Source organism: Sorex fumeus, unplaced genomic scaffold, assembly GCF_029834395.1.
Source record: "Sorex fumeus unplaced genomic scaffold, SorFum_2.1 ptg000033l, whole genome shotgun sequence".
NCBI classification, from domain to species: domain Eukaryota; kingdom Metazoa; phylum Chordata; class Mammalia; order Eulipotyphla; family Soricidae; genus Sorex; species Sorex fumeus.
In genome coordinates, this window is record NW_026606090.1 from 11,492,471 (window position 1) to 11,504,299 (window position 11,829).

Here is an 11,829-nt window from a genome sequence, read left to right on the forward strand (position 1 = left end):
ACCTCTGTGACCCCCACCCAAGTGCCATCAGGGGCGGCCAGGGTGCAGAGCCAGAAGTCAGCCCTGTGCAAGGCTGCAGCGCCCCTCCCCTGTCCCTTTGTCTCTTGAGTTGGGGGTTCGTGCCTCTTCTTCCTGCCTTCCAGCCAGCCAGCCCTGCCTGCGTTCCATGTCCACTGTGGCAGGAGGGTGTTACTCAAAGGAGGAGCCACTTAGACCCATCAGTGCCAGTGTAATTGTTTCTCAGAGAGGGTCTTCACCCCCTTTCACCCTCCACGCTGGGCAGGGTTGAGCCCAGAGTCAGGCAGCTGGGAGGTCACTGCAGGGAACATGCTGGCCTCAAGCCCATCTCCTGCAAACCACCTGCAGCAACTTCCCCATGAGCCCAAAGACATAAAGAAGGAACCTCCAGGGCTCCCGCTGGCTGCTCAGAGCTGCGTCCATGCCGAGGCCTAACCCGCTCGGTTTTTCAACAGGAAACATTCAGCGCGGGGCAGAGAGATGCGACCCCCAAACCGACAGCAGCTGAATACAAAGCCAGCCGGGGAAGGGCCCTGGGCTCAGGGCGTTCTGGTGGGAGTTTTTCTTTTTATTTTTTGCTCCACCTGGTGGTCGGTCATGATCACCATGGTTCCTACCCTTTAATTGGTTCTTTCAAATGTGTGTTCACAATGGAATCCAATGCAGCTGTAAGGAAGGATGAAATTGTGCAGTTTGCAGCAGGGATGGAACCGGAAGGTCTCATGCTAAGTCAGAAGTGGTCTGTGGAGTAACGAACCAGGGAATAGAGGGACCAACACGGGGGACCTCGACTAGCCTGGTCCCTTGGTGGTAGAACTGGCGAGGCAGGGAGGAAGATGACGGGGGGGGGGGGGGGGGGGGGGACAGTCGCCCAGGAGGCCTGCATGGGGGTGGAGCAACCATGGGGACATTGGCGGGGAGAAGCTGACACTGGTGGTGGGATTGGTCCTGGGACATCTTATACCTGAAACTCAACTATGAATAACTATGGAAATGATGTGCCTTTATCAGCTAAATAATAAAAATGTTTCTTTAGGGGCTGGAGTGATAGTACAACCAGTAGGGCACTTGTCTTGTAAGCAGCCAGCCTGGGTTCAATTCTCCAGCACTGCATGAGGTTCTCTGAGCCTACCAGGAGGGACTCCAGAGCACTGAGTCAGGAGTAAGCATGGATCACTGTGGTTGGGGCAGGGGACCACAGGTAACGCCCAACTTATCTGAGCTGGATTAAGCCAAATCTCTCTTTGCAGACCTGGCAGAAGGCACACAATACCCTTTTTAGCTCAGGACTAAGAATCCAAAAATGCCTTTTTTCCATCATCCTCCCTGGACATTTAGCAGAACAGCCAGACAGGAGAGGCATCTTGGGGAGGGTTTCCTGTTCAGGGGCCCCTGCTGCAGCCTCAGACTCAGCTTCTGTCCTGTCTGAAGCATGTTTGACCGGACACGGAGCTTATCTCCTGCCCTCTCTGGAAATCGTGACATCTGCCCGTTTCAACACCTTAGGTGCAGGGCAAAGGGAAGCTCGATCGATGTTGCTTATCTCAGCCCAGCCTCTGCCAGGTGCCGGTTGGCAGGGAGGCAGGACCTCTCTGCCCTTTAGTCTTTGACCCCCAGCAGACACTGCCAGATTGCAGCGGTGGTACTGACAGCGGTGGTACTGGAGTCCTTGAAATGGTTCTTCCTAGGCCTGGAGAGAGGTCGGTGACAGAGCATACCCACCCGTGAGGCCCTGAGTTCAAATCCCCGGCACCACATGCAATAATAATGATTATTCTTTTTATTGCTATTGTTGTCTAAGAATTGAGCCCAGGAAGATGCTCAGAGGGCTGGAATGCACGCACTGTACTTGGTGGATAGGGCTCTCTATCTGTGCTTAGCCATGCCCTGTCAGTAGCAGTCCCAGGCACAGAGCTGGTAGCTGGAAGCAGCCCGCAGCACTGCTGAGTGTGTCTCCCCACCAAATCACGATAGCAGTTTATCCTGAATTGAGGTCTCTTTCATTTGCACATGGAAGGTCCAGGGCAGCTCAGCAGGAGGACACGGGGTTTGGAAGAATTAAGGCCCAGATGTCTACCCCCAGCATGGCCTCCTATGCTGAGGGGGTCCCAAAAGCCACATGGATCCCTGGGACACAAAGATGTGATCTGCGATGCACCACAGCCAACTTAATCCCTGATGTGTAATCCCTGCTGTGTGACCCCTGCCATGTGACCCCTGACTGCCAGTTTAACAGAACAGGGAAAAGGAAACTAAAGACAAGCATTTGAAAATATTGATTTTCTCTAAAATACTTTAGGAACACACATGTTAGGGCCAGAGTGATGGTATAGCTGGTCGGGAGTTTGCCTTGCACTCAGCTGTTTTGCACTCAGCTCAATCCTCTGGTCACATATGGTCCCCTCCTCCCTGCTGGAATTAAACACCCTACAAAAATGAACTCACGAGGAATAGGCATCTTTCTAAGTTTAGAAGGCTGACCCTTTGCTGTTCTCAGATTCCAATCACATAATGTTTACATTTTTTGTTTTTTGGTTAGTTTGGGGTCACCCCTGGCAGTGTCCAGGACTTATTCTTGACTCTGAGTGAAGGATCACTCCTGGGAATGCAAGACCATGTAGGGTGCTGGATTGAATCTGGGTTTGCCACACACAAGGCAAACATCGTGGCTGCTGTAGTATGTCTTGAGACCCACTGTGTATGTGTGTGTGTGTGTGTGTGTGTGTGTGTTTACACCCAGCGACGCACAGGGGTCATTCCTGGCTCGTGCACTCAGGAATTACTCCTGGCAGTGCTCGGAGAACCATATGGATGCCGGGAATTGAAACTGGGTCGGCCACATGCAAGGCAAACACCTTACCATTGTGCTATTGCTTCAGCCCTCAAGACCCACTTTTTTTGCTTAAAAACATTTTGAATTCCCTGGACAATGGAGAGTACAGTTCATGAGCAACACCAACCATGCTGTGGGTGGACTGCTGGCTGGGCTCTATGAACAGCCATAATTAATTGAAAGATGAGCACCCCCTCCTTAGCCTGGGGAATAACTGCTGAGTCCATTGGGAGGAGATTAGCTTTGGAGGATTGTTGACTGCAAGCCTCCCAGGAGAGGCAGTGACCTAGGATTCTTGCATCCTGGTTACACCACTCTTAGTCATGTTACCTAGGCCAGGTTACTTATCGTGGGGCAATAAAGCCCACCCCATGGACGAGAGTGCCCAATCAGTAAAAGGTTAGGGGAGGAGGAAATTCCTCGGAAGAAACTATACAGTCCGTGAATTTTGAACTGCACTATTAGGCAGGTGGTAGGAAGGGAACATGGGTGATAAGTGGTCTTACTTTAATATCTATTTGTAAGAAACTCTAAAGAATTTGGCAATTAGTGTTTTGCCTTGTTTTAAATGGGGGCTACACAGTAATGTTCAGGGACCTGGAGCCCACACCCCAATACTTAGCCCAGCCTGACTAGAGAATGCTCAGACTCAGTGATGGAGAGGTTCTGCTTAGGACTCACAGTGCTGGGGGAGGGGTTGGGTGCACACTGCATCTGCGATCCAAGTCAGGGATCTCAGTGCATGCAAGGGACACGTTCCAGCATGTGTTTAACGTTTCCCACAACATGGAGTTTAGCTTTGCATGCAGGTGGCCCAGCTTCCATCCCCAGCACCACTTGGTCCACCCAGGACACTCCAGGAATGACTGCTGAGCACCGAGTGGGGAGTAAACCCTGAGCACCACTGGGTGTGACCCCCCCAAACCAAGATAAGTCAACGAGGTAAAAGGAAACAAGTGAAATTAATTTTGTTATTCTGTTTAATACAATGCATTCTGTATATATTCAACGTGTGCTCAATATAACAATTGTGAACAATATAGCCTGGCAAGCTACAGAGAGTATCTCGCCTGCACAGCAAAGCCTGGCAAGGTACCCATGACGTATTCGATATGCCAAACACAGTAACAAGTCTCACAATGTTACTGGGCCCGCTCAAGCAAATCGATGAACAACGGGAGGACAGTGACAGTGACATTTTATATTCTAATTTTTTTGTTCTGAAGTAGACAGATGGATTGGGTGAGAGGGGGGAGTTGTCAGTAAGTTCTCAGGTAGTAATAAAACGAGGGTGTGACTTAAAGCATTTGCTCTGTCACAAACCCTGAAGTAGCACAGAACAGTATGGCTGGGTCCACTTAAGGAACTGAGTCTTCATAAGAATAATTGACATCAGTTCTAGCCCAGAGAAGTTCTAGCCTGACCCCCTGTGGAGAGAAGAAGCTCTAGCAGGAACAACAAAAAAAAACCCTCTAGTAACAACGTGAAGAAGGATATCAAAAGTGTCAAACTCCTCCCCTTGACAGTAATCAGACTCTTAACTACAGGAAATGACCCTCATGAAGGCAGTTTGGGAGAAGACATGAAACCAATTCTGCAAAGGAAAGTGGGACACTTCTGTGTTCTGGGATAAGGGTGTCCCCCACATCTCCACCTGAAATGCCTACTCTCAGCTCTCCCCTCTGAAGAAATCCACTTTCTCGCCTGAATGCATCACTCTATTTTCTTCCTTATTATCTTCAAATATAACTCTCTTACTTCAGCATTCACCTCCCGAAATTCTTTACTGTGAGGAAAGATGATGTTCCTAGAAAACCTGGGAAGAAATTATTTTCTTGCAAAGAGCAATTCCAGAACCCAGCTGGAGTTCCACAGCCCCTAAGACATAAGGTGGTAGGAGGCATTTACCGGGGGCAGAACAAGGATGATTTGGGTATAGTTTTATCACTGTCATGTGAATCTGGTGAGATGGAAGGTCTGTACCACACAGGTGCTCAGAGCGAACTCCTATTAGTCCTAAACTTACCCAAGCACTTCCCTGAGTGCCAAGGGAGGCAGTAGATTTCCCTCTCATAGCTGCCATCTCTCCGCCACACTTCACAGAAGCCTCGTGCAATAGTCCTGAGTCGTCAAACTTTAATATGTACTTTATACTCAGTTTGGACTTGTCGAACTCCAAGTACTCAACAGCTTCCTGTGGCAACTACTAGTGGACTGCACTTATCTAGCTGGTGCTGGTGGTGCAAGATGGAGAAGGAGGCCTGAAATAGATGACGTCACCCCCTCCCCCACACAGGAGGTATAGAATAAGAATTGCAATGGGGGGCAGGAATGTGGCTCAGGTCGAGTCACATGTCTTATAAGTGTAAGTTTTATCTCAGATACCGAGAGTATTCGATATGCCAGACACAGTAACAACAAAGTCTCCAATGGAGACGTTACTGGGCCCGCTCGAGCAAATTATATGCCCCAAATCTCCCCAGGGTCTGAGCACTGCCAAGAGTGGCGATCACACCAATAAAAGTACATAAATGATATGGAAACCAAATGCTAGGAGATCTATTCATATAATCCATCATGTGAGTAAATCAAGAGAAAAAACACACACTAAAAGATTGTTTTGTTTACATTCAACATGAACTCAAATTGCCAAAGAACAGGGACCCTGTGGATAGCTCAGTGGTTAAAAGTGTTGTCCTGACAAGCAGGTCATGAGTGTGACCCCTGGTTTAATGCACCTTCACCTGGACACATAGCACTGGCCCCTGCCCCACAGCACCTGTAATACATCAGAGTGTGTGACCTCTGGTGAGTGTGCAAGCACCACAACCAGGCATTTGGTCTCTGGCCATTGCAACAAGAGCAACAAAAAGAAAGGGAAGAGGAAAACTAAAGACCTTAAGGAAATGAAATAGAGATGCTTTCCTTCGATAGCCAAGGATATTCACTTAAATCAGTCGCTAGCATTTTCAGAACTGCAACAGCAGAATCATCCCCAAGAAGTTCAGAACCATTTCTAAAACAATAACCTGGACACTCTAACCAATTAAATTAGACAGGAATCTGGATTTAAGGGTAAAATAATAGACAAAAGAAGCAAAATTCGGAGGTGGGAAAGGTCCCATTTACAGCAGCAACAATACAATTAGCTTAATAGAATTTCTACAACCATATGCTCTATAATTAGAAATTTGCCTGGTCAGAAGTTTTAGATTAAGTGGCAGGGTAAAATAGTACAGCGGATAGGGTACTTGCCTGCCACACGTCCAACCTAGATTAGATCCCTGACACCCCATATGGGCTCCCAAGCCCAGCCAGGAGTGACTCCTGAGTACACAGGGGGAGTAAGCCCTGAGCCTTATATGGTGCCAGGAGCCATAATGTCAGTACAGCCTGACCTGCAATTTAAGAACTAATCTCTTGGAAAAATGTTAAAATACATTGTGTACATTTCTGAGTTATGCCCAGGATAACTGCCATGAGTCCACCGTTAGGAGTCACACCATGATTTATTGAAAATCTGCATGCTTTGTTAATTCTCCATTTTGCCCACTTCCTCATGTAATCAATTATAAAAAGCTAACTTGGGAGAAATAAATTTGGAGCTTGATCAGAGTCTTGTCTTGTTCCCATTCTTCTCTCTTTTTTCCCACTTGCGCACCCTCTCCCGGTTATCCACATTGACTAGTTCCATGGCTCGGGGCAGGTGGCGCCCTACGTCAGGCCGGGCACGAGGGACCCCTGCAATAAGTACCGCTGTAAAGTGGCCATGCTCACAGGAAGTCAGAGACTTCAGACAGGTAAGCGGTGATTCTTTTCAGCCTCAGCCCATCAGGCAAGGTGGTCAACACAATGACCGAGATACTAACTTATGGCCTGTCTTCAGTCTGTTTCTTTTGTTTGTGTGCACTCTTTTGAAGTTCCCTTTTTTTAATACTTTTTCTTATTGTTTACTTGATTTATGTTTTTGTTTGTCTGTTTGAGGGTTATTTTTCCCTGAAACAACAACGATCTCTCCCCTGGCGGGCACGGGTCTGGCATTAAAGAGTCATTAGGGTGCCTGGAGCTAGAAGACTCCCGGGAGGGGATAAGGGGGTCACAGCCGCGAATCCCAGATAAATTTGCGTCCCCCATGGAAGACAAAACTGTGCATCTGTTAGGCACTCAATCACTCCACTGGCCCCTGATTACTGTGAGATCGTTGATAACTACATCTCTTGTTTCGCTTATTACATGGGGCAGACATTGAGTAAACATGACTTATTACTTAAAGGGCTTAGAGGCTCCTTGAAAACACAAGGAACAAGGGTAAGGAAAAAGGATTTGCAGAAATTTTTTACCTATATTACTGAGGTTTGCCCCTGGTTCCCCCAAGAGGGTACTATTGATGAGAAACGCTGGGGGAGAGTGGGCGACTGAAGGATATTTTTAAAAAATTTTTATTAGTGAAACACCATGAGGTACAGTGGTAGACTTACAAATTTTTGTGCTTGGGTTTCAGTTATACAATGATTGAGTACCCATCCCTCCACCAGTGCCCATTCCCTCCTCCAATGCTCCCAGCATCCCTCCCCCCCACCCCTCCACCCCACCCCTGTGGCAGGGCATCCCCTTTTGTTCTCTCTCTCCTTTTGGGTGCTGTGGTTTGCAAAAGAGGCATTGGGTGGCAATCATGTTTGGTCTATAGTCTACTTTCAGCATGCATCTCTCATCCTGGGAGAATCCTCCCAACACCCTTTACTTGTTGCTCCCCTATCTGAGCTGCCTTCTCCCCCAGTATGTGCAGCTGGCCTCCAAGACATGGAATGAACCTCCTGGTACTTATCTTGGCTATTCTTGGGTGTTAGTCTCCCATTTTGTTACTTTATATTCTCCAGATGAACGCAATCTTTCTATGTTTGTCTCTCTCTTACTGACTCATTTCACTTAGCATGATACTTTCCATGTAGTACCACTTGTATGTCAATTTCATGACTTCATCTTTTCTAACAGCTACATAGTACTCCATTGTGTAGATGTACCAAAGTTTCTTTAACCAGTCATCTGTTCTCGGGCACTTGGATTTTTTCCAGATTTTGGATATTGTGAATAGTGCAGCAATGAACATAGAAGTGTTAATGTCATTTCAACTGTACTTTTTTTGCCTCTCCGGGATATATTCCCAGGAGTGGTATTGCTGGGTCAAATGGGAGCTCAATTTCTAATTTTTTGAGAATCATCCATACTGTTTTCCAAAAGGGCTGAACCAGTCGGCATTCCCACCAGCAGTGAAGGAGAGTCCCTTTCTCACCACATCCGCACCAACACTGGTTGCTTTTGTTCTTTTGGATGTGGGCCAGTCTCTGTGGTGTAAGATGATATCTCATTGTTGTTTTGATCTACATCTCCCTGATGATTAGAGCATTTTCTCATGTGCCTTTTAGCCATTCGGATTTCTTCTTTGGGAAAGTTTCTATTCATTTCATCACCCCATTTTTTGATGGGGTTAGATGTTTTCTTCTTTTAGAGTTCAACCAGTGCTTTGTATATCCTTGATATCAACCCTTTATCATATGGGTATTGGGTAAATATCCTTTCCCATTCTGTAGATTGTCTTTGTATTCTGGTTATTGTAGCTTTTGAGGTGCAGAAGCTTCTTAATTTAAGATAGTCCCATTGGTTTATCTCTGTTTCCACTTGGTTGGTCAGTGGAGTGTCGTCTTTGAAGATACTATTAGCCTCAATATCCTGGAGGGTTTTGCCGACCTTGTCTTCAATGTATCTTATGGATGTTGACCTGATGTTGAGATCTTTAATCCATTTTGATCTGACTTTTATGCCTGGTGTTAGGTTGAGGTCTAAGCCCATTTTTTTGCATGTGGTTGTCCAGTTATGCCAGAATCATTTGTTGAAGAGGCTTTCCTTGTTCCACTTCACATTTCTTGCTCCCTTATCAAAGATTAGGTTTTATTACATTTGGGGTTGTGTGTATGGGTATTCCACCCTGTTCCATTGGTCTGCAGCCCTGCCTTTGTTCCAGTACCATGCTGTTTTAATTATTACCACTTTGTAATAGCATTTGAGGTTGGGAAGGGTAATGCCTCCCCATGTCTTTTTCCCAAGAATTGCTTTAGCTATTCCTGGGCTTTTGTTGTTCCATATGAATTTCAGGAGTGCTCGATCTATTTCTTTGAAGAATTTCATGGGTATCTTTATAGGGATTGCGTTGAATCTGTATAATGCTTTTGGGAGTATTGCCATTTTGACGATGTTGATTCTTTCTATGCATGAACAGGGGATGTGTTTTCATTTCCTCGTGTCCTCTTTTATTTCATGGAGTAACATTTTGTAATTTTCATTGTAGAGCTCCTTTACCTCTTTAGTTAGGCTGATTCCGAGTATTTGATATTCTGGGGCACAATTGTGAATGGGATTATTTTTTTCATGTCACTTTTCTCTCTCTCATTATTTGCATGTAGGGAGGCCATGGATTTTGGGCATTGATTTTATAGCCTGCAACTTTACTGTACAAGACCGTTGTTTCTAGGAGTTTCTTGGTAGAGGATTTAGGATTCTCGAGATATAGTATCATATCATCTGCGAATAGTGAAAGCTTGATTTCTTCCTTTCCTATCTGGATACCTTTACTGTCTTTTTCTTGCCTAATTGCTATTGCAAGTACTTCCAGTACTATGTTAAACAGAAGTGATGATAGTGGGCATCCTTGTCTTGTCCCTGATCTTAGAGAAAAGGCCCTTTGTTTTTCCCCATTGAGAATAATGCTTGCCATGGGTTTGTCGTAGATGGCTTTGACTATCTTGAAGTTTCTTGTTTGAAGGATTATTATGGCACCTTTGGACCTGAAAAGGTCCCTTTTCAAGCCTTTTCCTACTGGAACCTCATTAATAATATCCTTAAAATTGATAATCATTCCCTTGAAGCATGGGACATTTTTCAATAGGGCAGAGAACTTTTACAGTGATTCTCAGGGGCCCCCTCAGCTTGTGGTTCTATTGTCACTTCTATGCCAGATCTTCTCCCCCCCCCCCCCACTTGCTGGTAAGGTAAAGGTAAAGGCCCTCCCGTTGATCGTCGATTTGCTCGAGCGGGCCCAGTAACGTCTCCATTGGAGACTTTGTTGTTACTGTGTCTGGCATATCGAATACTCTCGGTAGCTTGCCGGGCTCTCCGAGAGGGGCGGAGGAATCGAACTCGGGTCGGCCATGTTGGCCGCGACTTGCTGGTAAAGTGCCACCAAATGGTCCAGCCAAAACCCATTCAAATTCAAATGAATCCCTCTCCTGTAATGATCAGCCTAAAGATTCTCCTCAGGTTAAGTTCCTTTATTCCTCCCTTACTGTCCCTACTGATGATCTTTCACCAGAGGATCTTGCATCTTTAGAAGATGAGGCCCACTCATTATCATGATGATAATACCCTCAAAAAGTTGAGCTGTCTTCTCTCATTCGCACACCCTCTCCTGGTTATCCACAATGACTAGTCCCACGGGTCGAGGCAGTATGGCTCCCAAACAAAATCAAAAATCAAAACAAAAAAAGAGAAGAAGTTATAGTTCAATAAAAATCTTGATTCTGGGTAATACTTCACATTTTCATTCTGCTGGGACTCTAAGGATAAAGTTTTTTGGGAGTCTACAGGGTTTCTGTTGACCTTAAAAATATCATCCACATGCCAGAGTGACACATCTTGGGGTAGTCTGTTCTGGACTTCCTGGGGAGACCAGTCCTTCATGAGTGAACAGTCAAGATATGGAGAGATGGACACGCTAATATAAACAGATAAAATGCTGTTCCTGCAATCCCTTTGGATTGGCTGTCCCCGGAAGAGTCCTAATTACAATTAGCTCTTTTGCTCTCCTGTTTGTGAACAGTTCCAGCTACAGTTTATAAAGTTAAAAGAGACCTCACTATTCTATTATTCAAGCTTACAGGATTTGTGGTTGTCTTCTCTTGCTTTTCTTTCTTTAATAGACCTTAACTGCTAGTGCTGACTAATTTGATGCCAGTAGACAGCAACCAAATTCTCAACATGACTTTTTGAAGATAATCTGCCCTGATGAACTTAACTGATTTGTTTCCTTCTGGCAGAATTGCAAGAGGAGAATCCTACTAAATCACAGGTGGCTCCTAGATTTGAAAGAAGACCTGAACTTGTTTGTTGTGTATGTGAATAAAACTGCTGAAACTAGTTCAGAGTGAAGTGTCTCTCATTGTCTAGAGTATAACTAAGGGGAATGTATTTTCTTTTATAATCCAGTTAATCATTGTGTACCTGTTGATAAATTAAAAAAACATGTATAACATGTTTACTAACCCACATCCTCAGAGGTTATGCAATTGACATATTAAGGACATTTGGTTCTTCTTTTAACACCTTACGAATGACTTATTCCTGGTGAATGTGAAAATAAAAATAACTCCTATTTTAATTTGAGTGTTATATAATGAATAACAATCTGGTAATTTATTCAAAATTGTAGGGATGAAGAATTATAAAATTTCCTGGAAATCATGTCATTAAAAATGAACATATGGCTATCAAAATATACAAGTGTGGGGCTAAAGAGAGAGAGAACAGTGCACAAGGTGTTTGCTTTACACACGCCAACCTAGGTCTGATTCCTGGCACTGCCTGATTAAGCCCTGGTCACTGCTTGATCATAGCACTGTCATAGCACTATCCTCCTGTTGTTCATTGATTTGCTCGAGTGGGCACCAGTAACGTTTCCATTGTGAAACTTGTTGTTACTGTTTTTGGGATATCAAATACTCTATGGAGGCTTGCCAGGCTTTGCTGTGCGGGCGGGATACTCTCAGTAGCTTGCTGGGCTCTCCGAGAGGGATGGAAGAATTGAACCTGGGCCAGTCACAAGCAAGGCAAACGCCCTACCTGCTGTGCTACCGCTCCAGCCCATACTGCTTGGTATGGCCCCCAAAGCACAGCGGTAGGGCGTTTGCCTTGCACGCAGCCAACATGGC